The following is a 27,793-nucleotide window of genomic DNA, read 5'->3' on the forward strand; positions in this document are numbered from 1 at the left end:
TCCTATCCAAATGAGCTGTAAAGCAAAGAGTTTGCTATTGCGCAACAACCAACTAAACGTTCCACATTTGCATAATATCCGTGGGCTAGGAATATGAGTTTGTTAAAATGATGCATGAGATCTCGATTCTCATTTCTGTTACAACTCTGTCAGGTTGCACCAGCAAGGGGCCCATGGTGTAATGGTTAGCAAAGAACATTACTGAAGGGCCCCTCGGCCAGCCAGAAAGCCAAAATGGAGAGAACGGGCATGAACTGGTTGTGAATGAGCTTCAAAATGCGTTCACAGGTAATTGAACTGGTTATCTCCTCAGTTTATTCACCTGGAACTTCTGTCAATAGCAACAGTCGGCAGCTGGGTTGCCAGACATTTTGTCGAAGAAAATGTGTCGACAGTACATTTGGTTGAAACCATTTGGTCGAAAACCAAATCGCCGAATTGCTTTTGTTTTTTATTTTCACTTTTTTTTTTTTGGGGGGGGGTGGGGGTTTGGGGGGGTCCCCCCAACCCACTTTTTTCTAAAAACCCCTTTTTTTCCCTAAACTACAACCTAAAAAAAATATATATAAATAAATAAAAAAATCGACCATTTGGCTTTCGACCAAATTACGTCGACCAAATGTCTTTCGACGAAATGTTCGGACAGCGGCAGCTGGTTGTTAGGAAAGATTTCGTAATTGTTGGGAATTTTCCTTCCATGTGGCAACCCCTAAACTTTTTGCTATTGTTTTTAACCTTGTTCTTGACTTTGCCAGAGAAGCGCAGCCTTCTGCCGCACTTCTCTGGGCTTTCGCTCCTTTCTTACGGGGAAACTGACATGCCCTTAAGACAGTCAGTACGGGGGAACGTTGTTTCCCGTAGTTTCTTTTATCGTGTCGCAGCTTTAGTGCAACACGACACAAGAGGGCACTCTAAGCTAAGTTACAGCTCTCTTGGGTCTCTAGCCTTCTACAGGCCCTAGATACTCTTTTAGGATGGTATTTGATCGGTGCAAGTCATTCAGGGACTGGAATGGTGGCAGCGATCGTTTTGTATATTTTGAGCTCCTTTTGGCGTTCTGAGCACGTTTTTGCACTGAACCCAAAATGGTGGCCTGGCTCCCCAAAATGGCCAGACCACGAGGCTCCTTTGTCCTATCCACTGACCGTCTTGCTCCCTTCACCTTCCCCAGGTCCAGCGACCCGGAACCTTCCTTATTTGGGCATGTACTTTCCCGCGAAACACCGATGCTTTCGCGGGCTTCTACATGTCGTTTGTGTGCCTCCAGGGTGTGGGCTGGGATGTCTGGTCCCAATACACATCCTGGGTGCCAGAGAGTCTAGGGTGGTGTGAATGCCTGGGACCACCGTGGTCCGTGATTGGTCCACATATGGTATGTGTTTTGATGAGTGGATCTCCCATTGGCTCCCCTCCGTTTTGGCGCGAAGGGAACCGTGGATAAGAGGGGGCTGGAAACACCACTACCATGTCGATCTCATGAGTTCTCACGAACGAAGGAATACAGGAGCCAAGTATCCTGCAACCAAGAGGCTGGACCGAGGAATCGCTGGTGACCCGCTGAAGGACTCCTCCTTTGCACTGCTGTCGTCCTGTGAAACCCTTTCCTCCTTGATCGAACCAGAAGGCCTGTACTGGTGCTTCGACCTTTGGAATACCAGGAACAGCTATTCCCGGCATCTTCAACCATCTCCTGCCAAGTAAGCCTTCGGAAGCGTCTCTGGGCCATCCAGTTGACTGACCAGCTTACAAAGGAGTCTGGCTCTGCAACCGCCGCCAGGTTGTGCCATATCTCGAGTCCTTGTCACTCTCCCACGCTTCGTGCACTTGCCGTTCCCAGGTCTGAAGGGAGGAGTGTACTTTTGACTCAGATACGCACGGCCGCTCCGTTGTCCTGCTGCGGCAACAAACTGTGCCAGTTTCGTCGATTGGGACGTCTTTTTGCTCTACACGACTACGAGGCGTTCCCTGCTCTTCTGAACCTGCCAGCTGCTGAAACTAACGTGGAGAAGCCTGGGTCTGCTTGGTTCGGGGACCGGTGAGTAGCATAGCTAGGATATGGTCGCCCTCCTGCAGTAGCCCATTGCTTTTCCCCGCTGTGTAAAACAGCACCCTTTTTGCCGTACTCGCGCTCTGCTTCTGCCCGCTGTGGAGGCTGCGCTTGAGTTGCGGACCCTGTTCTTCTTCTGCTGTGCACTAACCCGAACTGCCTGACTTCCTCCGAAGAACTTCTCCTTTTGCCCGTTGGCACCAGCGTGTGCAGGTACTTTGAGCACAAGGCTCCACTCTTCGCAGGGCTCGGACTTCCATCTAGTTAGGTGCCTCTGAAGGCGAACTGAGTCGAAAGCATTATCGCACTGCCTGTTTTCCTTCCCTTTCAGGTGGACTACATATTTCGTGCTTTAAACGCTTGCGACTGTGTATTTGTATATATATTGTGTTGATATGGTATGTGTTGGCTTAGTATTGTGATATCGTGATTTTCTCGCTACGGTCGTTGTTTTAAAGGCCTTAAAATAAATGTGTATATATTTTTGATATAACACCTGTTTGGAGTAGTTTGTAAGTGTTCTGGTTTTGTGTGCTCATTGCGGGCTTTCAGTCACCCTCACCCCTCTTGAGACCTAGTCTTGACCGCCGCGATCGCTACCTTGATTGGTCTGGCTCGTCCAGAGGTTACCCTGTTCCAAGTAATTAGGTTGGCCTTGTGAACTTCTGCGCCACCAGGACAGAGTTCAGAAATCCGTCTTAACACTGGTTTGTGTCAGTAATGGCAATTTGATTTTACCATTTTCACAACTCCCTAATAAATGAACAAAATGTTCCATTTGTAGGCACAGTTACATGCTATGGTATGTATACCATGCTTAATAACCACCATAGGAGGTTCAGAGCACCATCCGCATTCTTACGTACAAAACATGTAAGGAAAAATCAGATCTTTTGCTCTGCAGGAGTCAGGCTTCTTTAAAGCCTGACAAAGCGGCAGAGTGCCATTGTAAACTGAGGCATGATGAAACCATGCCCAAGAACCCAGGCCGGTTAAACCCTTCCACTCATGCCCCCAGGCCCCGAATGGCCACGAACAGCCAGGTTCTATAGACAGGGCAGCTGGCATGGATTATGGACACTTTTAACATAGGGTGGTTTTTCAACCTTATCTCCTCTGGGAGCAAAGCGCTGGACAGGGTTTCCTGTACGTTTTTGAGGTTCGCAGGGATCTATGTGTGGATGTTTCTTGGTGTGAAAAGCATGACACCTTTTGGGGTGACACCAGGCTCTTCTGGGAGTTAATTTGCATAATCTCTACTTTCTATTTTATGTGACATGGGCTGCAGTTACATTGTTCTGTTAATAGAGGGCAACACACAGGTCATAGTTCCAAACAGGGGTGCACGGTCTGCTTGCTAGCTTACATTTACAGTTTTATTTGGGATTCACCGCCTTTTCATAAACTGAGTACTCTTCGGGAGTATTTCTAACTTATGTAGGTGTTTTGGGGGTGTTACGTGCCTTTGTATGACTGCTGCAAACCACTTGATATTAGACATTGATTGGAAACGACATAAAAAATCCTGACATATATTGTAAGCGGACATAAAATTACCTATATTAGCTAATATAAGTAAACAGACATCACTCCCCCCTCCCCACAAAAAGGGATGTATGCGTACACAAAAAATAAAAATGAAAAACAAGCAACTACTGCAGTTAAAATCTAAAAATGTAAATTCAGTTACATGATCATGACTCAGAAGGGGAAGTTAAAAAGTAAAAAAACACAAGGTAGGAGAGAGGTTAGCTTTACATGCCATGAGGGAGGAAGAGGTCTTCCAAGCACTGTTGTGTATGTTGGTCAATCCCTCTGAAACGCAAAAGGAATGTGCACATAGAAATCAAAGCAGAGTCATCCAGAGAGACTATTTAATTCTTTTTTTTCAAATTCTCGAAAGGAAGCTGCTATCAAATTGAACTATTCATCACAGCCACTGCTAGGAAATCTATGTGCATAAAATGACAATACACCCAAAGGAAAACAAAATATAGCTATAACATGTCGGATTACTAAATTCAGAGTCCAGCCTACTAACCATTAGACCATGGAACCTAAATACTTACGCAAATGCTGAACTTCATTATGCCAAAACAGAGGCAGTCAGAAACAATATTTAATATTGCTTAATCATATGCCTCAAGAGGAAGAATTTGATCTACATGATCTATAAAGCACAGAGATTGCTATAGCACAACGTCAATCGACAGCATTGCTGTGTTTGTATGATATCAGTCAATTGGGACTATGAATCTGTAAAAATTGTAAATGTGCTCTATATTGCCATTTCTGAATCAACGCTCTCAGGTGCATCTCGCAAGTGCCCTTGTTTAAATGTACTTACTTTATTTGGATCACACCTTTCTCGAAAGAAGAAATAAACTCTAAATTATCAGGAAACAATTCAACTGATTTTAGGGGCCTCCTGGGCTTTGAATGCAAATCGCTGAGATCAAAAGCCAGTTTAATAGCCATTATACCTTGGAGCTTTAAAGATATGAGAGTGGGCAGTTTCTTTGTGGCAAAAGAGAGTCATCCCCAGAAACTATTAATATTCTTTGGTCAAAGAAGACTGCCATCAAAGTGGGCTGTAAAGCAAAGCTATTGCTGTTATATCTATCTGCAAATGAAAGGCAACTCTAAAAGAGAAGCAGCCCCAAGGTCCCACCCAGATTTGAACTCAGATCGCTGGATTCAGAGTCCAAAGTGCTAACCATTACACCATGGAACCTACATAATCAGTAGCATGATGCACTTCATTCTGAAAAAACAGAGCACATCAGAGAAAATATGTAATATTCCTATATCATTAGACTCCAGAGGAAGAATTTGATCCAAATAAGGCATGAAGCCAATACTTTGCGATTGCACAGCATCCAACAGCAACAGTGCTGCTTCGATATAATATCAGTAAACGCTTACTATAGGTCAGTAAAAATCTTGACTGTGCCCTATATTCTCATTGCCCTTATGAACCTCTGCTCAACAAGGGTTCCATGGTGTAATGGTTAGCACTTTGGACTTTGAATCCAGCGATCCGAGTTCAAGTCTCGGTGGAACCTCTCTCTTGCTCTAACACACTTTGTCTCCTTTTTGTCTTAAATTATAGGCCAACGATAGTAATATTCATAAGGTTAGTGGTGTAGGGTATTCATTTTCGCTCTCACTCTCTGGCATAACTTTTCATAAAAATCCACTTTTGTGCCTAGCACCTTAACCTTTATGCATTTTTTTTTAAATGTATGAACAGTGAGGTCATTCTGAGTCGATGGGCAGATCTGCATCGGAAACATACATAAAAGATTTGAAATTTTCAAACTTAACTCAATGTTAAGAAACATGCTCAATCTGTGACCCAATGGATTCTCTTTTTACTTGAAGATGCAGCAACAACATTAATAATACCATTTTGGGAAAAGCAGCTCTATTGTATCGCCATTCTCTTTCAAAATTGTTAAAGGGTTAATCCTATGAAAAGCAACCATATTCAGAATCAATGATATTAATCAAGCGTCTTAACAGTCTTTACATGTTTGTAAAATGAAGGTATCAGTTTGAGATGAAAAATAGAACGAAGAACACACTTTTCTTAATTCACAAAAGGCCTGAGGTGTATAAATACTGTTTGTACCGACCCAGGGCCCATTCGTGAATGTACTTACTTTAGTTGGATCATACCTTTCTTCAAAGAAGACATCCACAATAAACGATAAGGGAAAGGTTCGACTGATGGTAAGCTCTTACAGAGATTTGAATGCAAATTATTGGATTCAACCTCCAGGGTGCTACCATTACACCATGGGTCCTTCACACCACAGAAAGTGGTGGGTTTCATTGTGGCTAAAGAGCGTCATCCATGGAAAATCTTTCTTTTTTCAAATGCACCCAGGGAATAATGCTGTGAAAGTGGGCGACACAGCAGCGTCATTGCTATTAAAACAAGACACTGAGAGGAAAACAAACACAGTAATTCCCAAGGTCCCATTGAGATTCGAACTCAGATCGCTGGATTCAGAGTCCAGAGTGCTAACCATTACACCATGGAACCTACATACTTAGTGACATGATGAACGTCATTGCAGCAAAAAAAGAGCCTTTTAGAGAATGTATGCAATATTCTTTTATCTTATGCCTCCAGAGGAAGAATCCTATCCAAATGAGCTGTAAAGCAAAGAGTTTGCTATTGCGCAACAACCAACTAAACAGTTCCACATTTGCATAATATCCGTGGGCTAGGAATATGAGTTTGTTAAAATGATGCATGAGATCTCGATTCTCATTTCTGTTACAACTCTGTCGGGTTGCACCAGCAAGGGGCCCATGGTGTAATGGCTAGCAAAGAACATTAATGAAGGGCCCCTCGGCCAGCCAGAAAGCCAAAATGGAGAGAACGGGCATGAACTGGTTGTGAATGAGCTTCAAAATGCGTTCACAGGTAATTGAACTGGTGATCTCCTCAGTTTATTCACCTGGAACTCCTGTCAATAGCAACAGTCGGCAGCTGGGTTGCCAGACATTTTGTCGAAAAAAATTTGTCGACAGGACATTTGGTCGAAACCATTTGGTCGAAAACCAAATGGGCGAATTGCATTTGTTTTTTATTTTCACTTTTTTTTTTGGGAGGGGGGTTTGGGGGGGTCCCCCCAACCCCCTTTTTTTCCCTAAACTACAACCTAAAAAATATATAAATAAATAAATAAATAAATAAATCGACCATTTGGCTTTCGACCAAATTACGTCGACCAAATGTCTTTCGACGAAATGTCCGGACAGCGGCAGCTGGTCTGTGTCAGTAATGGCAATTTGATTTTGCCATTTTCACAACTCCCTAATAAATGAACAAAATGTTCCATTTGTAGGCACAGTTACATGCTATGGTATGTATACCATGCTTAATAACCACCATAGGAGGTTCAGAGCACCATCCGCATTCTTACGTACAAAACATGTAAGGAAATAATCAGATCTTTTGCTCTGCAGGAGTCAGGCTTCTTTAAAGCTTGACAAAGCGGCAGAGTGCCATTGTAAACTGATGCATGATGAAACCATGCCCAAGAACCCAGGCAGGTTAAACCCTTCCACTCATGCCCCTAGGCCCTGAATGGCCACAAATGGACAGGTTCTATAAACAGGGCAGCTGGCATGGATTATGGACACTTTTAACATAGGGTGGTTTTTCAACCTTATCTCCTCTGGGAGCAAAGCGCTGGACAGGGTTTCCTGTACGTTTTTGAGGTTCGCAGGGATCTATGTGTGGATGTTTCTTGGTGTGAAAAGCATGACACCTTTTGGGGTGACACCAGGCTCTTCTGGGAGGTAATTTGCATAATCTCTACTTTCTATTTTATGTGACATGGGCTGCAGTTACATTGTTCTGTTAATAGAGGGCAACACACAGGTCATAGTTCCAAACAGGGGTGCACGGTCTGCTTGCTAGCTTACATTTACAGTTCTATTTGGGATTCACCGCCTTTTCATAAACTGAGTACTCTTCCGGAGTATTTCTAACTTATGTAGGTGTTTTGGGGGTGTTACGTGCCTTTGTATGACTGCTGCAAACCACTTGATATTAGACATTGATTGGAAACGACATAAAAAATCCTGACACATATTGTAAGCGGACATAAAATGACCTATATTAGCTAATATAAGTAAACAGACATCACTCCCCCCTCCCCACAAAAAGGGATGTATGCGTACACAAACAATAAAAATGAAAAACAAGCAACTACTGCAGTTAAAATCTAAAAATGTAAATTCAGTTACATGATCATGACTCGGAAGGGGAAGTTAAAAAGTAAAAAAACACAAGGTAGGAGAGAGGTTACCTTTACATGCCATGAGGGAGGAAGAGGTCTTCCAAGCACTGTTGTGTATGTTGGTCAATCCCTCTGAAACGCAAAAGGAATGTGCACATAGAAATCAAAGCAGAGTCATCCAGAGAGACTATTTAATTCTTTTTTTTTCAAATTCTCGAAAGGAAGCTGCTATCAAATTGAACTATTCATCACAGCCACTGCTAGGAAATCTATGTGCATAAAATGACAATACACCCAAAGGAAAACAAAATATAGCTATAACATGTCGGATTACTAAATTCAGAGTCCAGCCTACTAACCATTAGACCATGGAACCTAAATACTTACGCAAATGCTGAACTTCATTATGCCAAAACAGAGGCAGTCAGAAACAATATTTAATATTGCTTAATCATATGCCTCAAGAGGAAGAATTTGATCTACATGATCTATAAAGCACAGAGATTGCTATAGCACAACGTCAATCGACAACATTGCTGTGTTTGTATGATATCAGTCAATTGGGACTATGAATCTGTAAAAAATTGTAAATGTGCTCTATATTGCCATTTCTGATTCAACGCTCTCAGGTGCATCTTGCAAGGGTTCCATGGTGTAATGGTTAGCACTTTGGACTTTGAATCCAACGATCCGAGTTCAAGTCTCGGTGGAACCATTATCTTGCTCTTACACTCCATTTTCTAATTTCTCAAATTACAATTCAACAGAGTTAATATTCAGAAGTTCAGTCGACTCAGGTAGCCGTTTTCACACTCTCTCTCTCTCTCTGCACGACATTACATTTAAATGCACTTTGGTGCCTGATACCAATACAGTGATGCAACTACATATCGTTAATGTACAATCCCTAAGGTCAATCAGAGTGGGCACCCAGATATCTCTCAGAAACACTTTCCACAGATGAATAATGTCCAACCTTAACTCTATGAAAAGAAAAATGTACACACTATGTGCAGTAGATTCTCTGCTCACTGGAACATGCAGAAACAACATTGATGTGAAAAGATTGGAAAAAGCCCTATTTTATTAACATTAAAAAATGTTATACAATTATTTTGGTGAATCATATTCACTTTCACAATCATTCCTATGTTTCAAGCAATTTGATGGTCTTATTAAATGTGTAAAAAATGTAATTCTTTGAGCTGACAAACTGTATGGAGAGCAAACTTTTTATAACTTACAAGAGTTATGAGTTCTAGAAAGTAGTGCATTTACTGATCAAGTGCCCTTGTTTAAATGTACTTACTTTATTTGGATTACACCTTTCTCGAAAGAAGAAATAAACTCTAAATTATCAGGAAACAATTCAACTGATTTTAGGGGCCTCCTGGGCTTTGAATGCAAATCGCTGAGATCAAAAGCCAGTTTAATAGCCATTATACCTTGCAGCTTTGGAGATATGAGAGTGGGCAGTTTCTTTGTGGCAAAAGAGAGTCATCCCCAGAGACTATTAATATTCTTTGGTCAAAGAAGACTGCCATCAAAGTGGGCTGTAAAGCAAAGCTATTGCTGTTATATTTATATGCAAATGAAAGGCAACTCTAAAAGAGAAGCAGCCCCAAGGTCCCACCGAGATTTGAATTCGGATCGCTGGATTCAGAGTCCAGAGTGCTAACCATTACACCATGGAACCTACATAATCAGTAGCATGATGCACTTCATTCTGGCAAAACAGAGCACATCTGAGAAAATATGTAATATTCCTATATCATTAGACTCCAGAGGAAGAATTTGATCCAAATGAGGCATGAAGCCAATACTTTGCGATTGCACAGCATCCAACAGCAACAGTGCTGCTTCGATATAATATCAGTAAACGCTTACTATAGGTCAGTAAAAATCTTGACTGTGCCCTATATTCTCATTGCCCTTATGAAGCTCTGCTCAACAAGGGTTCCATGGTGTAATGTTTAGCACTTTGGACTTTGAATCCAGCGATCCGAGTTCAAGTCTCGGTGGAACCTCTCTCTTGCTCTAACACACTTTGTCTCCTTTTTGTCTTAAATTATAGGCCAAAGATAGTAATACTCATAAGGTTAGTGGTGTAGGGTATTCATTTTCGCTCTCAATCTCTGGCATAACTTTTCATAAAAATCCACTTTTGTGCCTAGCACCTTAACCTTTATGCATTTTTTTAAATGTATGAACAGTGAGGTCATTCTGAGTCGATGGGCAGATCTGCATCGGAAACATACATAAAAGATTTGAAATGTTCAAACTTAACTCAATGTTAAGAAACATGCTCAATCTGTGACCCAATGGATTCTCTTTTTACTTGAAGATGCAGCAACAACATTAATAATACCATTTTGGGAAAAGCAGCTCTATTGTATCGCCATTCTCTTTCAAAATTGTTAAAGGGTTAATCCTATGAAAAGCGACCATATTCAGAATCAACGATATTAATCAAGCGTCTTAACAGTCTTTACATGTTTGTAAAATGAAGGTATCAGTTTGAGATGAAAAATAGAACGAAGAACACAGTTTTCTTAATTCACAAAAGGCCTGAGGTGTATAAATACTGTTTGTACCGACCAAGGGCCCATTCGTGAATGTACTTACTTTAGTTGGATCAAACCTTTCTTTAAATAAGACATCCACAATATTCGATAAGGGAAAGGTTCGACTGATGGTAAGCTCTTACAGAGATTTGAATGCAAATTATTGGATTCAACCTCCAGGGTGCTACCATTACACCATGGGTCTTTCACACCACAGAAAGTGGTGGGTTTCATTGTGGCTAAAGAGCGTCATCCATGGAAAATCTTTCTTTTTTCAAATGCACCCAGGGAATAATGCTATGAAAGTGGGCGACACAGCAGCGTCATTGCTATTAAAACAAGACACTGAGAGGAAAACAAACACAGTAATTCCGAAGGTCCCATCGAGATTTGAACTTGGATCGCTGGATTCAGAGTCCAGAGTGCTAACCATTACACCATGGAACCTACATACTTAGTGACATGATGAACGTCATTGCAGCAAAAAAAGAGCCTTTTAGAGAATGTATGCAATATTCTTTTATCTTATGCCTCCAGAGGAAGAATCCTATCCAAATGAGCTGTAAAGCAAAGAGTTTGCTATTGCGCAACAACCAACTAAACGTTCCACATTTGCATAATATCCGTGGGCTAGGAATATGAGTTTGTTAAAATGATGCATGAGATCTCGATTCTCATTTCTGTTACAACTCTGTCAGGTTGCACCAGCAAGGGGCCCATGGTGTAATGGTTAGCAAAGAACATTACTGAAGGGCCCCTCGGCCAGCCAGAAAGCCAAAATGGAGAGAACGGGCATGAACTGGTTGTGAATGAGCTTCAAAATGCGTTCACAGGTAATTGAACTGGTTATCTCCTCAGTTTATTCACCTGGAACTTCTGTCAATAGCAACAGTCGGCAGCTGGGTTGCCAGACATTTTGTCGAAGAAAATGTGTCGACAGTACATTTGGTTGAAACCATTTGGTCGAAAACCAAATCGCCGAATTGCTTTTGTTTTTTATTTTCACTTTTTTTTTTGGGGGGGGTGGGGGTTTGGGGGGGTCCCCCCAACCCACTTTTTTTCTAAAAACCCCTTTTTTTCCCTAAACTACAACCTAAAAAAAATATATATAAATAAATAAAAAAATCGACCATTTGGCTTTCGACCAAATTACGTCGACCAAATGTCTTTCGACGAAATGTTCGGACAGCGGCAGCTGGTTGTTAGGAAAGATTTCGTAATTGTTGGGAATTTTCCTTCCATGTGGCAACCCCTAAACTTTTTGCTATTGTTTTTAACCTTGTTCTTGACTTTGCCAGAGAAGCGCAGCCTTCTGCCGCACTTCTCTGGGCTTTCGCTCCTTTCTTACGGGGAAACTGACATGCCCTTAAGACAGTCAGTACGGGGGAACGTTGTTTCCCGTAGTTTCTTTTATCGTGTCGCAGCTTTAGTGCAACACGACACAAGAGGGCACTCTAAGCTAAGTTACAGCTCTCTTGGGTCTCTAGCCTTCTACAGGCCCTAGATACTCTTTTAGGATGGTATTTGATCGGTGCAAGTCATTCAGGGACTGGAATGGTGGCAGCGATCGTTTTGTATATTTTGAGCTCCTTTTGGCGTTCTGAGCACGTTTTTGCACTGAACCCAAAATGGTGGCCTGGCTCCCCAAAATGGCCAGACCACGAGGCTCCTTTGTCCTATCCACTGACCGTCTTGCTCCCTTCACCTTCCCCAGGTCCAGCGACCCGGAACCTTCCTTATTTGGGCATGTACTTTCCCGCGAAACACCGATGCTTTCGCGGGCTTCTACATGTCGTTTGTGTGCCTCCAGGGTGTGGGCTGGGATGTCTGGTCCCAATACACATCCTGGGTGCCAGAGAGTCTAGGGTGGTGTGAATGCCTGGGACCACCGTGGTCCGTGATTGGTCCACATATGGTATGTGTTTTGATGAGTGGATCTCCCATTGGCTCCCCTCCGTTTTGGCGCGAAGGGAACCGTGGATAAGAGGGGGCTGGAAACACCACTACCATGTCGATCTCATGAGTTCTCACGAACGAAGGAATACAGGAGCCAAGTATCCTGCAACCAAGAGGCTGGACCGAGGAATCGCTGGTGACCCGCTGAAGGACTCCTCCTTTGCACTGCTGTCGTCCTGTGAAACCCTTTCCTCCTTGATCGAACCAGAAGGCCTGTACTGGTGCTTCGACCTTTGGAATACCAGGAACAGCTATTCCCGGCATCTTCAACCATCTCCTGCCAAGTAAGCCTTCGGAAGCGTCTCTGGGCCATCCAGTTGACTGACCAGCTTACAAAGGAGTCTGGCTCTGCAACCGCCGCCAGGTTGTGCCATATCTCGAGTCCTTGTCACTCTCCCACGCTTCGTGCACTTGCCGTTCCCAGGTCTGAAGGGAGGAGTGTACTTTTGACTCAGATACGCACGGCCGCTCCGTTGTCCTGCTGCGGCAACAAACTGTGCCAGTTTCGTCGATTGGGACGTCTTTTTGCTCTACACGACTACGAGGCGTTCCCTGCTCTTCTGAACCTGCCAGCTGCTGAAACTAACGTGGAGAAGCCTGGGTCTGCTTGGTTTGGGGACCGGTGAGTAGCATAGCTAGGATATGGTCGCCCTCCTGCAGTAGCCCATTGCTTTTCCCCGCTGTGTAAAACAGCACCCTTTTTGCCGTACTCGCGCTCTGCTTCTGCCCGCTGTGGAGGCTGCGCTTGAGTTGCGGACCCTGTTCTTCTTCTGCTGTGCACTAACCCGAACTGCCTGACTTCCTCCGAAGAACTTCTCCTTTTGCCCGTTGGCACCAGCGTGTGCAGGTACTTTGAGCACAAGGCTCCACTCTTCGCAGGGCTCGGACTTCCATCTAGTTAGGTGCCTCTGAAGGCGAACTGAGTCGAAAGCATTATCGCACTGCCTGTTTTCCTTCCCTTTCAGGTGGACTACATATTTCGTGCTTTAAACGCTTGCGACTGTGTATTTGTATATATATTGTGTTGATATGGTATGTGTTGGCTTAGTATTGTGATATCGTGATTTTCTCGCTACGGTCGTTGTTTTAAAGGCCTTAAAATAAATGTGTATATATTTTTGATATAACACCTGTTTGGAGTAGTTTGTAAGTGTTCTGGTTTTGTGTGCTCATTGCGGGCTTTCAGTCACCCTCACCCCTCTTGAGACCTAGTCTTGACCGCCGCGATCGCTACCTTGATTGGTCTGGCTCGTCCAGAGGTTACCCTGTTCCAAGTAATTAGGTTGGCCTTGTGAACTTCTGCGCCACCAGGACAGAGTTCAGAAATCCGTCTTAACACTGGTTTGTGTCAGTAATGGCAATTTGATTTTACCATTTTCACAACTCCCTAATAAATGAACAAAATGTTCCATTTGTAGGCACAGTTACATGCTATGGTATGTATACCATGCTTAATAACCACCATAGGAGGTTCAGAGCACCATCCGCATTCTTACGTACAAAACATGTAAGGAAAAATCAGATCTTTTGCTCTGCAGGAGTCAGGCTTCTTTAAAGCCTGACAAAGCGGCAGAGTGCCATTGTAAACTGAGGCATGATGAAACCATGCCCAAGAACCCAGGCCGGTTAAACCCTTCCACTCATGCCCCCAGGCCCCGAATGGCCACGAACAGCCAGGTTCTATAGACAGGGCAGCTGGCATGGATTATGGACACTTTTAACATAGGGTGGTTTTTCAACCTTATCTCCTCTGGGAGCAAAGCGCTGGACAGGGTTTCCTGTACGTTTTTGAGGTTCGCAGGGATCTATGTGTGGATGTTTCTTGGTGTGAAAAGCATGACACCTTTTGGGGTGACACCAGGCTCTTCTGGGAGTTAATTTGCATAATCTCTACTTTCTATTTTATGTGACATGGGCTGCAGTTACATTGTTCTGTTAATAGAGGGCAACACACAGGTCATAGTTCCAAACAGGGGTGCACGGTCTGCTTGCTAGCTTACATTTACAGTTTTATTTGGGATTCACCGCCTTTTCATAAACTGAGTACTCTTCGGGAGTATTTCTAACTTATGTAGGTGTTTTGGGGGTGTTACGTGCCTTTGTATGACTGCTGCAAACCACTTGATATTAGACATTGATTGGAAACGACATAAAAAATCCTGACATATATTGTAAGCGGACATAAAATTACCTATATTAGCTAATATAAGTAAACAGACATCACTCCCCCCTCCCCACAAAAAGGGATGTATGCGTACACAAAAAATAAAAATGAAAAACAAGCAACTACTGCAGTTAAAATCTAAAAATGTAAATTCAGTTACATGATCATGACTCAGAAGGGGAAGTTAAAAAGTAAAAAAACACAAGGTAGGAGAGAGGTTAGCTTTACATGCCATGAGGGAGGAAGAGGTCTTCCAAGCACTGTTGTGTATGTTGGTCAATCCCTCTGAAACGCAAAAGGAATGTGCACATAGAAATCAAAGCAGAGTCATCCAGAGAGACTATTTAATTCTTTTTTTTCAAATTCTCGAAAGGAAGCTGCTATCAAATTGAACTATTCATCACAGCCACTGCTAGGAAATCTATGTGCATAAAATGACAATACACCCAAAGGAAAACAAAATATAGCTATAACATGTCGGATTACTAAATTCAGAGTCCAGCCTACTAACCATTAGACCATGGAACCTAAATACTTACGCAAATGCTGAACTTCATTATGCCAAAACAGAGGCAGTCAGAAACAATATTTAATATTGCTTAATCATATGCCTCAAGAGGAAGAATTTGATCTACATGATCTATAAAGCACAGAGATTGCTATAGCACAACGTCAATCGACAGCATTGCTGTGTTTGTATGATATCAGTCAATTGGGACTATGAATCTGTAAAAATTGTAAATGTGCTCTATATTGCCATTTCTGAATCAACGCTCTCAGGTGCATCTCGCAAGTGCCCTTGTTTAAATGTACTTACTTTATTTGGATCACACCTTTCTCGAAAGAAGAAATAAACTCTAAATTATCAGGAAACAATTCAACTGATTTTAGGGGCCTCCTGGGCTTTGAATGCAAATCGCTGAGATCAAAAGCCAGTTTAATAGCCATTATACCTTGGAGCTTTAAAGATATGAGAGTGGGCAGTTTCTTTGTGGCAAAAGAGAGTCATCCCCAGAAACTATTAATATTCTTTGGTCAAAGAAGACTGCCATCAAAGTGGGCTGTAAAGCAAAGCTATTGCTGTTATATCTATCTGCAAATGAAAGGCAACTCTAAAAGAGAAGCAGCCCCAAGGTCCCACCCAGATTTGAACTCAGATCGCTGGATTCAGAGTCCAAAGTGCTAACCATTACACCATGGAACCTACATAATCAGTAGCATGATGCACTTCATTCTGAAAAAACAGAGCACATCAGAGAAAATATGTAATATTCCTATATCATTAGACTCCAGAGGAAGAATTTGATCCAAATAAGGCATGAAGCCAATACTTTGCGATTGCACAGCATCCAACAGCAACAGTGCTGCTTCGATATAATATCAGTAAACGCTTACTATAGGTCAGTAAAAATCTTGACTGTGCCCTATATTCTCATTGCCCTTATGAACCTCTGCTCAACAAGGGTTCCATGGTGTAATGGTTAGCACTTTGGACTTTGAATCCAGCGATCCGAGTTCAAGTCTCGGTGGAACCTCTCTCTTGCTCTAACACACTTTGTCTCCTTTTTGTCTTAAATTATAGGCCAACGATAGTAATATTCATAAGGTTAGTGGTGTAGGGTATTCATTTTCGCTCTCACTCTCTGGCATAACTTTTCATAAAAATCCACTTTTGTGCCTAGCACCTTAACCTTTATGCATTTTTTTTTAAATGTATGAACAGTGAGGTCATTCTGAGTCGATGGGCAGATCTGCATCGGAAACATACATAAAAGATTTGAAATTTTCAAACTTAACTCAATGTTAAGAAACATGCTCAATCTGTGACCCAATGGATTCTCTTTTTACTTGAAGATGCAGCAACAACATTAATAATACCATTTTGGGAAAAGCAGCTCTATTGTATCGCCATTCTCTTTCAAAATTGTTAAAGGGTTAATCCTATGAAAAGCAACCATATTCAGAATCAATGATATTAATCAAGCGTCTTAACAGTCTTTACATGTTTGTAAAATGAAGGTATCAGTTTGAGATGAAAAATAGAACGAAGAACACACTTTTCTTAATTCACAAAAGGCCTGAGGTGTATAAATACTGTTTGTACCGACCCAGGGCCCATTCGTGAATGTACTTACTTTAGTTGGATCATACCTTTCTTCAAAGAAGACATCCACAATAAACGATAAGGGAAAGGTTCGACTGATGGTAAGCTCTTACAGAGATTTGAATGCAAATTATTGGATTCAACCTCCAGGGTGCTACCATTACACCATGGGTCCTTCACACCACAGAAAGTGGTGGGTTTCATTGTGGCTAAAGAGCGTCATCCATGGAAAATCTTTCTTTTTTCAAATGCACCCAGGGAATAATGCTGTGAAAGTGGGCGACACAGCAGCGTCATTGCTATTAAAACAAGACACTGAGAGGAAAACAAACACAGTAATTCCCAAGGTCCCATTGAGATTCGAACTCAGATCGCTGGATTCAGAGTCCAGAGTGCTAACCATTACACCATGGAACCTACATACTTAGTGACATGATGAACGTCATTGCAGCAAAAAAAGAGCCTTTTAGAGAATGTATGCAATATTCTTTTATCTTATGCCTCCAGAGGAAGAATCCTATCCAAATGAGCTGTAAAGCAAAGAGTTTGCTATTGCGCAACAACCAACTAAACAGTTCCACATTTGCATAATATCCGTGGGCTAGGAATATGAGTTTGTTAAAATGATGCATGAGATCTCGATTCTCATTTCTGTTACAACTCTGTCGGGTTGCACCAGCAAGGGGCCCATGGTGTAATGGCTAGCAAAGAACATTAATGAAGGGCCCCTCGGCCAGCCAGAAAGCCAAAATGGAGAGAACGGGCATGAACTGGTTGTGAATGAGCTTCAAAATGCGTTCACAGGTAATTGAACTGGTGATCTCCTCAGTTTATTCACCTGGAACTCCTGTCAATAGCAACAGTCGGCAGCTGGGTTGCCAGACATTTTGTCGAAAAAAATTTGTCGACAGGACATTTGGTCGAAACCATTTGGTCGAAAACCAAATGGGCGAATTGCATTTGTTTTTTATTTTCACTTTTTTTTTTGGGAGGGGGGTTTGGGGGGGTCCCCCCAACCCCCTTTTTTTCCCTAAACTACAACCTAAAAAATATATAAATAAATAAATAAATAAATAAATCGACCATTTGGCTTTCGACCAAATTACGTCGACCAAATGTCTTTCGACGAAATGTCCGGACAGCGGCAGCTGGTCTGTGTCAGTAATGGCAATTTGATTTTGCCATTTTCACAACTCCCTAATAAATGAACAAAATGTTCCATTTGTAGGCACAGTTACATGCTATGGTATGTATACCATGCTTAATAACCACCATAGGAGGTTCAGAGCACCATCCGCATTCTTACGTACAAAACATGTAAGGAAATAATCAGATCTTTTGCTCTGCAGGAGTCAGGCTTCTTTAAAGCTTGACAAAGCGGCAGAGTGCCATTGTAAACTGATGCATGATGAAACCATGCCCAAGAACCCAGGCAGGTTAAACCCTTCCACTCATGCCCCTAGGCCCTGAATGGCCACAAATGGACAGGTTCTATAAACAGGGCAGCTGGCATGGATTATGGACACTTTTAACATAGGGTGGTTTTTCAACCTTATCTCCTCTGGGAGCAAAGCGCTGGACAGGGTTTCCTGTACGTTTTTGAGGTTCGCAGGGATCTATGTGTGGATGTTTCTTGGTGTGAAAAGCATGACACCTTTTGGGGTGACACCAGGCTCTTCTGGGAGGTAATTTGCATAATCTCTACTTTCTATTTTATGTGACATGGGCTGCAGTTACATTGTTCTGTTAATAGAGGGCAACACACAGGTCATAGTTCCAAACAGGGGTGCACGGTCTGCTTGCTAGCTTACATTTACAGTTCTATTTGGGATTCACCGCCTTTTCATAAACTGAGTACTCTTCCGGAGTATTTCTAACTTATGTAGGTGTTTTGGGGGTGTTACGTGCCTTTGTATGACTGCTGCAAACCACTTGATATTAGACATTGATTGGAAACGACATAAAAAATCCTGACACATATTGTAAGCGGACATAAAATGACCTATATTAGCTAATATAAGTAAACAGACATCACTCCCCCCTCCCCACAAAAAGGGATGTATGCGTACACAAACAATAAAAATGAAAAACAAGCAACTACTGCAGTTAAAATCTAAAAATGTAAATTCAGTTACATGATCATGACTCGGAAGGGGAAGTTAAAAAGTAAAAAAACACAAGGTAGGAGAGAGGTTACCTTTACATGCCATGAGGGAGGAAGAGGTCTTCCAAGCACTGTTGTGTATGTTGGTCAATCCCTCTGAAACGCAAAAGGAATGTGCACATAGAAATCAAAGCAGAGTCATCCAGAGAGACTATTTAATTCTTTTTTTTTCAAATTCTCGAAAGGAAGCTGCTATCAAATTGAACTATTCATCACAGCCACTGCTAGGAAATCTATGTGCATAAAATGACAATACACCCAAAGGAAAACAAAATATAGCTATAACATGTCGGATTACTAAATTCAGAGTCCAGCCTACTAACCATTAGACCATGGAACCTAAATACTTACGCAAATGCTGAACTTCATTATGCCAAAACAGAGGCAGTCAGAAACAATATTTAATATTGCTTAATCATATGCCTCAAGAGGAAGAATTTGATCTACATGATCTATAAAGCACAGAGATTGCTATAGCACAACGTCAATCGACAACATTGCTGTGTTTGTATGATATCAGTCAATTGGGACTATGAATCTGTAAAAAATTGTAAATGTGCTCTATATTGCCATTTCTGATTCAACGCTCTCAGGTGCATCTTGCAAGGGTTCCATGGTGTAATGGTTAGCACTTTGGACTTTGAATCCAACGATCCGAGTTCAAGTCTCGGTGGAACCATTATCTTGCTCTTACACTCCATTTTCTAATTTCTCAAATTACAATTCAACAGAGTTAATATTCAGAAGTTCAGTCGACTCAGGTAGCCGTTTTCACACTCTCTCTCTCTCTCTGCACGACATTACATTTAAATGCACTTTGGTGCCTGATACCAATACAGTGATGCAACTACATATCGTTAATGTACAATCCCTAAGGTCAATCAGAGTGGGCACCCAGATATCTCTCAGAAACACTTTCCACAGATGAATAATGTCCAACCTTAACTCTATGAAAAGAAAAATGTACACACTATGTGCAGTAGATTCTCTGCTCACTGGAACATGCAGAAACAACATTGATGTGAAAAGATTGGAAAAAGCCCTATTTTATTAACATTAAAAAATGTTATACAATTATTTTGGTGAATCATATTCACTTTCACAATCATTCCTATGTTTCAAGCAATTTGATGGTCTTATTAAATGTGTAAAAAATGTAATTCTTTGAGCTGACAAACTGTATGGAGAGCAAACTTTTTATAACTTACAAGAGTTATGAGTTCTAGAAAGTAGTGCATTTACTGATCAAGTGCCCTTGTTTAAATGTACTTACTTTATTTGGATTACACCTTTCTCGAAAGAAGAAATAAACTCTAAATTATCAGGAAACAATTCAACTGATTTTAGGGGCCTCCTGGGCTTTGAATGCAAATCGCTGAGATCAAAAGCCAGTTTAATAGCCATTATACCTTGCAGCTTTGGAGATATGAGAGTGGGCAGTTTCTTTGTGGCAAAAGAGAGTCATCCCCAGAGACTATTAATATTCTTTGGTCAAAGAAGACTGCCATCAAAGTGGGCTGTAAAGCAAAGCTATTGCTGTTATATTTATATGCAAATGAAAGGCAACTCTAAAAGAGAAGCAGCCCCAAGGTCCCACCGAGATTTGAATTCGGATCGCTGGATTCAGAGTCCAGAGTGCTAACCATTACACCATGGAACCTACATAATCAGTAGCATGATGCACTTCATTCTGGCAAAACAGAGCACATCTGAGAAAATATGTAATATTCCTATATCATTAGACTCCAGAGGAAGAATTTGATCCAAATGAGGCATGAAGCCAATACTTTGCGATTGCACAGCATCCAACAGCAACAGTGCTGCTTCGATATAATATCAGTAAACGCTTACTATAGGTCAGTAAAAATCTTGACTGTGCCCTATATTCTCATTGCCCTTATGAAGCTCTGCTCAACAAGGGTTCCATGGTGTAATGTTTAGCACTTTGGACTTTGAATCCAGCGATCCGAGTTCAAGTCTCGGTGGAACCTCTCTCTTGCTCTAACACACTTTGTCTCCTTTTTGTCTTAAATTATAGGCCAAAGATAGTAATACTCATAAGGTTAGTGGTGTAGGGTATTCATTTTCGCTCTCAATCTCTGGCATAACTTTTCATAAAAATCCACTTTTGTGCCTAGCACCTTAACCTTTATGCATTTTTTTAAATGTATGAACAGTGAGGTCATTCTGAGTCGATGGGCAGATCTGCATCGGAAACATACATAAAAGATTTGAAATGTTCAAACTTAACTCAATGTTAAGAAACATGCTCAATCTGTGACCCAATGGATTCTCTTTTTACTTGAAGATGCAGCAACAACATTAATAATACCATTTTGGGAAAAGCAGCTCTATTGTATCGCCATTCTCTTTCAAAATTGTTAAAGGGTTAATCCTATGAAAAGCGACCATATTCAGAATCAACGATATTAATCAAGCGTCTTAACAGTCTTTACATGTTTGTAAAATGAAGGTATCAGTTTGAGATGAAAAATAGAACGAAGAACACAGTTTTCTTAATTCACAAAAGGCCTGAGGTGTATAAATACTGTTTGTACCGACCAAGGGCCCATTCGTGAATGTACTTACTTTAGTTGGATCAAACCTTTCTTTAAATAAGACATCCACAATATTCGATAAGGGAAAGGTTCGACTGATGGTAAGCTCTTACAGAGATTTGAATGCAAATTATTGGATTCAACCTCCAGGGTGCTACCATTACACCATGGGTCTTTCACACCACAGAAAGTGGTGGGTTTCATTGTGGCTAAAGAGCGTCATCCATGGAAAATCTTTCTTTTTTCAAATGCACCCAGGGAATAATGCTATGAAAGTGGGCGACACAGCAGCGTCATTGCTATTAAAACAAGACACTGAGAGGAAAACAAACACAGTAATTCCGAAGGTCCCATCGAGATTTGAACTTGGATCGCTGGATTCAGAGTCCAGAGTGCTAACCATTACACCATGGAACCTACATACTTAGTGACATGATGAACGTCATTGCAGCAAAAAAAGAGCCTTTTAGAGAATGTATGCAATATTCTTTTATCTTATGCCTCCAGAGGAAGAATCCTATCCAAATGAGCTGTAAAGCAAAGAGTTTGCTATTGCGCAACAACCAACTAAACGTTCCACATTTGCATAATATCCGTGGGCTAGGAATATGAGTTTGTTAAAATGATGCATGAGATCTCGATTCTCATTTCTGTTACAACTCTGTCAGGTTGCACCAGCAAGGGGCCCATGGTGTAATGGTTAGCAAAGAACATTACTGAAGGGCCCCTCGGCCAGCCAGAAAGCCAAAATGGAGAGAACGGGCATGAACTGGTTGTGAATGAGCTTCAAAATGCGTTCACAGGTAATTGAACTGGTTATCTCCTCAGTTTATTCACCTGGAACTTCTGTCAATAGCAACAGTCGGCAGCTGGGTTGCCAGACATTTTGTCGAAGAAAATGTGTCGACAGTACATTTGGTTGAAACCATTTGGTCGAAAACCAAATCGCCGAATTGCTTTTGTTTTTTATTTTCACTTTTTTTTTTGGGGGGGGTGGGGGTTTGGGGGGGTCCCCCCAACCCACTTTTTTTCTAAAAACCCCTTTTTTTCCCTAAACTACAACCTAAAAAAAATATATATAAATAAATAAAAAAATCGACCATTTGGCTTTCGACCAAATTACGTCGACCAAATGTCTTTCGACGAAATGTTCGGACAGCGGCAGCTGGTTGTTAGGAAAGATTTCGTAATTGTTGGGAATTTTCCTTCCATGTGGCAACCCCTAAACTTTTTGCTATTGTTTTTAACCTTGTTCTTGACTTTGCCAGAGAAGCGCAGCCTTCTGCCGCACTTCTCTGGGCTTTCGCTCCTTTCTTACGGGGAAACTGACATGCCCTTAAGACAGTCAGTACGGGGGAACGTTGTTTCCCGTAGTTTCTTTTATCGTGTCGCAGCTTTAGTGCAACACGACACAAGAGGGCACTCTAAGCTAAGTTACAGCTCTCTTGGGTCTCTAGCCTTCTACAGGCCCTAGATACTCTTTTAGGATGGTATTTGATCGGTGCAAGTCATTCAGGGACTGGAATGGTGGCAGCGATCGTTTTGTATATTTTGAGCTCCTTTTGGCGTTCTGAGCACGTTTTTGCACTGAACCCAAAATGGTGGCCTGGCTCCCCAAAATGGCCAGACCACGAGGCTCCTTTGTCCTATCCACTGACCGTCTTGCTCCCTTCACCTTCCCCAGGTCCAGCGACCCGGAACCTTCCTTATTTGGGCATGTACTTTCCCGCGAAACACCGATGCTTTCGCGGGCTTCTACATGTCGTTTGTGTGCCTCCAGGGTGTGGGCTGGGATGTCTGGTCCCAATACACATCCTGGGTGCCAGAGAGTCTAGGGTGGTGTGAATGCCTGGGACCACCGTGGTCCGTGATTGGTCCACATATGGTATGTGTTTTGATGAGTGGATCTCCCATTGGCTCCCCTCCGTTTTGGCGCGAAGGGAACCGTGGATAAGAGGGGGCTGGAAACACCACTACCATGTCGATCTCATGAGTTCTCACGAACGAAGGAATACAGGAGCCAAGTATCCTGCAACCAAGAGGCTGGACCGAGGAATCGCTGGTGACCCGCTGAAGGACTCCTCCTTTGCACTGCTGTCGTCCTGTGAAACCCTTTCCTCCTTGATCGAACCAGAAGGCCTGTACTGGTGCTTCGACCTTTGGAATAGCAGGAACAGCTATTCCCGGCATCTTCAACCATCTCCTGCCAAGTAAGCCTTCGGAAGCGTCTCTGGGCCATCCAGTTGACTGACCAGCTTACAAAGGAGTCTGGCTCTGCAACCGCCGCCAGGTTGTGCCATATCTCGAGTCCTTGTCACTCTCCCACGCTTCGTGCACTTGCCGTTCCCAGGTCTGAAGGGAGGAGTGTACTTTTGACTCAGATACGCACGGCCGCTCCGTTGTCCTGCTGCGGCAACAAACTGTGCCAGTTTCGTCGATTGGGACGTCTTTTTGCTCTACACGACTACGAGGCGTTCCCTGCTCTTCTGAACCTGCCAGCTGCTGAAACTAACGTGGAGAAGCCTGGGTCTGCTTGGTTCGGGGACCGGTGAGTAGCATAGCTAGGATATGGTCGCCCTCCTGCAGTAGCCCATTGCTTTTCCCCGCTGTGTAAAACAGCACCCTTTTTGCCGTACTCGCGCTCTGCTTCTGCCCGCTGTGGAGGCTGCGCTTGAGTTGCGGACCCTGTTCTTCTTCTGCTGTGCACTAACCCGAACTGCCTGACTTCCTCCGAAGAACTTCTCCTTTTGCCCGTTGGCACCAGCGTGTGCAGGTACTTTGAGCACAAGGCTCCACTCTTCGCAGGGCTCGGACTTCCATCTAGTTAGGTGCCTCTGAAGGCGAACTGAGTCGAAAGCATTATCGCACTGCCTGTTTTCCTTCCCTTTCAGGTGGACTACATATTTCGTGCTTTAAACGCTTGCGACTGTGTATTTGTATATATATTGTGTTGATATGGTATGTGTTGGCTTAGTATTGTGATATCGTGATTTTCTCGCTACGGTCGTTGTTTTAAAGGCCTTAAAATAAATGTGTATATATTTTTGATATAACACCTGTTTGGAGTAGTTTGTAAGTGTTCTGGTTTTGTGTGCTCATTGCGGGCTTTCAGTCACCCTCACCCCTCTTGAGACCTAGTCTTGACCGCCGCGATCGCTACCTTGATTGGTCTGGCTCGTCCAGAGGTTACCCTGTTCCAAGTAATTAGGTTGGCCTTGTGAACTTCTGCGCCACCAGGACAGAGTTCAGAAATCCGTCTTAACACTGGTTTGTGTCAGTAATGGCAATTTGATTTTACCATTTTCACAACTCCCTAATAAATGAACAAAATGTTCCATTTGTAGGCACAGTTACATGCTATGGTATGTATACCATGCTTAATAACCACCATAGGAGGTTCAGAGCACCATCCGCATTCTTACGTACAAAACATGTAAGGAAAAATCAGATCTTTTGCTCTGCAGGAGTCAGGCTTCTTTAAAGCCTGACAAAGCGGCAGAGTGCCATTGTAAACTGAGGCATGATGAAACCATGCCCAAGAACCCAGGCCGGTTAAACCCTTCCACTCATGCCCCCAGGCCCCGAATGGCCACGAACAGCCAGGTTCTATAGACAGGGCAGCTGGCATGGATTATGGACACTTTTAACATAGGGTGGTTTTTCAACCTTATCTCCTCTGGGAGCAAAGCGCTGGACAGGGTTTCCTGTACGTTTTTGAGGTTCGCAGGGATCTATGTGTGGATGTTTCTTGGTGTGAAAAGCATGACACCTTTTGGGGTGACACCAGGCTCTTCTGGGAGTTAATTTGCATAATCTCTACTTTCTATTTTATGTGACATGGGCTGCAGTTACATTGTTCTGTTAATAGAGGGCAACACACAGGTCATAGTTCCAAACAGGGGTGCACGGTCTGCTTGCTAGCTTACATTTACAGTTTTATTTGGGATTCACCGCCTTTTCATAAACTGAGTACTCTTCGGGAGTATTTCTAACTTATGTAGGTGTTTTGGGGGTGTTACGTGCCTTTGTATGACTGCTGCAAACCACTTGATATTAGACATTGATTGGAAACGACATAAAAAATCCTGACATATATTGTAAGCGGACATAAAATTACCTATATTAGCTAATATAAGTAAACAGACATCACTCCCCCCTCCCCACAAAAAGGGATGTATGCGTACACAAAAAATAAAAATGAAAAACAAGCAACTACTGCAGTTAAAATCTAAAAATGTAAATTCAGTTACATGATCATGACTCAGAAGGGGAAGTTAAAAAGTAAAAAAACACAAGGTAGGAGAGAGGTTAGCTTTACATGCCATGAGGGAGGAAGAGGTCTTCCAAGCACTGTTGTGTATGTTGGTCAATCCCTCTGAAACGCAAAAGGAATGTGCACATAGAAATCAAAGCAGAGTCATCCAGAGAGACTATTTAATTCTTTTTTTTCAAATTCTCGAAAGGAAGCTGCTATCAAATTGAACTATTCATCACAGCCACTGCTAGGAAATCTATGTGCATAAAATGACAATACACCCAAAGGAAAACAAAATATAGCTATAACATGTCGGATTACTAAATTCAGAGTCCAGCCTACTAACCATTAGACCATGGAACCTAAATACTTACGCAAATGCTGAACTTCATTATGCCAAAACAGAGGCAGTCAGAAACAATATTTAATATTGCTTAATCATATGCCTCAAGAGGAAGAATTTGATCTACATGATCTATAAAGCACAGAGATTGCTATAGCACAACGTCAATCGACAGCATTGCTGTGTTTGTATGATATCAGTCAATTGGGACTATGAATCTGTAAAAATTGTAAATGTGCTCTATATTGCCATTTCTGAATCAACGCTCTCAGGTGCATCTCGCAAGTGCCCTTGTTTAAATGTACTTACTTTATTTGGATCACACCTTTCTCGAAAGAAGAAATAAACTCTAAATTATCAGGAAACAATTCAACTGATTTTAGGGGCCTCCTGGGCTTTGAATGCAAATCGCTGAGATCAAAAGCCAGTTTAATAGCCATTATACCTTGGAGCTTTAAAGATATGAGAGTGGGCAGTTTCTTTGTGGCAAAAGAGAGTCATCCCCAGAAACTATTAATATTCTTTGGTCAAAGAAGACTGCCATCAAAGTGGGCTGTAAAGCAAAGCTATTGCTGTTATATCTATCTGCAAATGAAAGGCAACTCTAAAAGAGAAGCAGCCCCAAGGTCCCACCCAGATTTGAACTCAGATCGCTGGATTCAGAGTCCAAAGTGCTAACCATTACACCATGGAACCTACATAATCAGTAGCATGATGCACTTCATTCTGAAAAAACAGAGCACATCAGAGAAAATATGTAATATTCCTATATCATTAGACTCCAGAGGAAGAATTTGATCCAAATAAGGCATGAAGCCAATACTTTGCGATTGCACAGCATCCAACAGCAACAGTGCTGCTTCGATATAATATCAGTAAACGCTTACTATAGGTCAGTAAAAATCTTGACTGTGCCCTATATTCTCATTGCCCTTATGAACCTCTGCTCAACAAGGGTTCCATGGTGTAATGGTTAGCACTTTGGACTTTGAATCCAGCGATCCGAGTTCAAGTCTCGGTGGAACCTCTCTCTTGCTCTAACACACTTTGTCTCCTTTTTGTCTTAAATTATAGGCCAACGATAGTAATATTCATAAGGTTAGTGGTGTAGGGTATTCATTTTCGCTCTCACTCTCTGGCATAACTTTTCATAAAAATCCACTTTTGTGCCTAGCACCTTAACCTTTATGCATTTTTTTTTAAATGTATGAACAGTGAGGTCATTCTGAGTCGATGGGCAGATCTGCATCGGAAACATACATAAAAGATTTGAAATTTTCAAACTTAACTCAATGTTAAGAAACATGCTCAATCTGTGACCCAATGGATTCTCTTTTTACTTGAAGATGCAGCAACAACATTAATAATACCATTTTGGGAAAAGCAGCTCTATTGTATCGCCATTCTCTTTCAAAATTGTTAAAGGGTTAATCCTATGAAAAGCAACCATATTCAGAATCAATGATATTAATCAAGCGTCTTAACAGTCTTTACATGTTTGTAAAATGAAGGTATCAGTTTGAGATGAAAAATAGAACGAAGAACACACTTTTCTTAATTCACAAAAGGCCTGAGGTGTATAAATACTGTTTGTACCGACCCAGGGCCCATTCGTGAATGTACTTACTTTAGTTGGATCATACCTTTCTTCAAAGAAGACATCCACAATAAACGATAAGGGAAAGGTTCGACTGATGGTAAGCTCTTACAGAGATTTGAATGCAAATTATTGGATTCAACCTCCAGGGTGCTACCATTACACCATGGGTCCTTCACACCACAGAAAGTGGTGGGTTTCATTGTGGCTAAAGAGCGTCATCCATGGAAAATCTTTCTTTTTTCAAATGCACCCAGGGAATAATGCTGTGAAAGTGGG

At 42.1% G+C, this 27,793-nt stretch overlaps 13 non-coding genes across 13 annotated transcripts; 7 read left to right on the top strand and 6 right to left on the bottom strand.

Moving 5' to 3' along the window:
* Positions 1 to 5,040: 5,040 nt before the first annotated feature.
* TRNAQ-UUG (transfer RNA glutamine (anticodon UUG)) lies at positions 5,041 to 5,112 on the top strand. Its single transcript has one exon. It is a non-coding gene; the product is annotated as a tRNA-Gln (tRNA).
* A 914-nt stretch (positions 5,113 to 6,026) lies between these two features.
* TRNAQ-CUG (transfer RNA glutamine (anticodon CUG)) lies at positions 6,027 to 6,098 on the bottom strand. Its single transcript has one exon. It is a non-coding gene; the product is annotated as a tRNA-Gln (tRNA).
* A 2,354-nt stretch (positions 6,099 to 8,452) lies between these two features.
* Positions 8,453 to 8,524, top strand: TRNAQ-UUG (transfer RNA glutamine (anticodon UUG)). Its single transcript has one exon. It is a non-coding gene; the product is annotated as a tRNA-Gln (tRNA).
* Positions 8,525 to 9,433: 909 nt separating this feature from the next.
* On the bottom strand, positions 9,434 to 9,505 carry TRNAQ-CUG (transfer RNA glutamine (anticodon CUG)). Its single transcript has one exon. It is a non-coding gene; the product is annotated as a tRNA-Gln (tRNA).
* Positions 9,506 to 9,764: 259 nt separating this feature from the next.
* TRNAQ-UUG (transfer RNA glutamine (anticodon UUG)) lies at positions 9,765 to 9,836 on the top strand. The gene has a single exon. It is a non-coding gene; the product is annotated as a tRNA-Gln (tRNA).
* Positions 9,837 to 10,748: 912 nt separating this feature from the next.
* TRNAQ-CUG (transfer RNA glutamine (anticodon CUG)) lies at positions 10,749 to 10,820 on the bottom strand. Its single transcript has one exon. It is a non-coding gene; the product is annotated as a tRNA-Gln (tRNA).
* A 5,136-nt stretch (positions 10,821 to 15,956) lies between these two features.
* On the top strand, positions 15,957 to 16,028 carry TRNAQ-UUG (transfer RNA glutamine (anticodon UUG)). The gene has a single exon. It is a non-coding gene; the product is annotated as a tRNA-Gln (tRNA).
* A 914-nt stretch (positions 16,029 to 16,942) lies between these two features.
* TRNAQ-CUG (transfer RNA glutamine (anticodon CUG)) lies at positions 16,943 to 17,014 on the bottom strand. The gene has a single exon. It is a non-coding gene; the product is annotated as a tRNA-Gln (tRNA).
* A 2,354-nt stretch (positions 17,015 to 19,368) lies between these two features.
* On the top strand, positions 19,369 to 19,440 carry TRNAQ-UUG (transfer RNA glutamine (anticodon UUG)). Its single transcript has one exon. It is a non-coding gene; the product is annotated as a tRNA-Gln (tRNA).
* A 909-nt stretch (positions 19,441 to 20,349) lies between these two features.
* TRNAQ-CUG (transfer RNA glutamine (anticodon CUG)) lies at positions 20,350 to 20,421 on the bottom strand. Its single transcript has one exon. It is a non-coding gene; the product is annotated as a tRNA-Gln (tRNA).
* Positions 20,422 to 20,680: 259 nt separating this feature from the next.
* TRNAQ-UUG (transfer RNA glutamine (anticodon UUG)) lies at positions 20,681 to 20,752 on the top strand. The gene has a single exon. It is a non-coding gene; the product is annotated as a tRNA-Gln (tRNA).
* Positions 20,753 to 21,664: 912 nt separating this feature from the next.
* On the bottom strand, positions 21,665 to 21,736 carry TRNAQ-CUG (transfer RNA glutamine (anticodon CUG)). Its single transcript has one exon. It is a non-coding gene; the product is annotated as a tRNA-Gln (tRNA).
* A 5,136-nt stretch (positions 21,737 to 26,872) lies between these two features.
* Positions 26,873 to 26,944, top strand: TRNAQ-UUG (transfer RNA glutamine (anticodon UUG)). The gene has a single exon. It is a non-coding gene; the product is annotated as a tRNA-Gln (tRNA).
* The last annotated feature ends 849 nt before the right edge of the window (positions 26,945 to 27,793 follow it).

This window comes from Ambystoma mexicanum, chromosome 5p, assembly GCF_040938575.1.
Source record: "Ambystoma mexicanum isolate Mex_15411 chromosome 5p, UKY_AmexF1_1, whole genome shotgun sequence".
In the NCBI taxonomy this organism is placed as follows: domain Eukaryota; kingdom Metazoa; phylum Chordata; class Amphibia; order Caudata; family Ambystomatidae; genus Ambystoma; species Ambystoma mexicanum.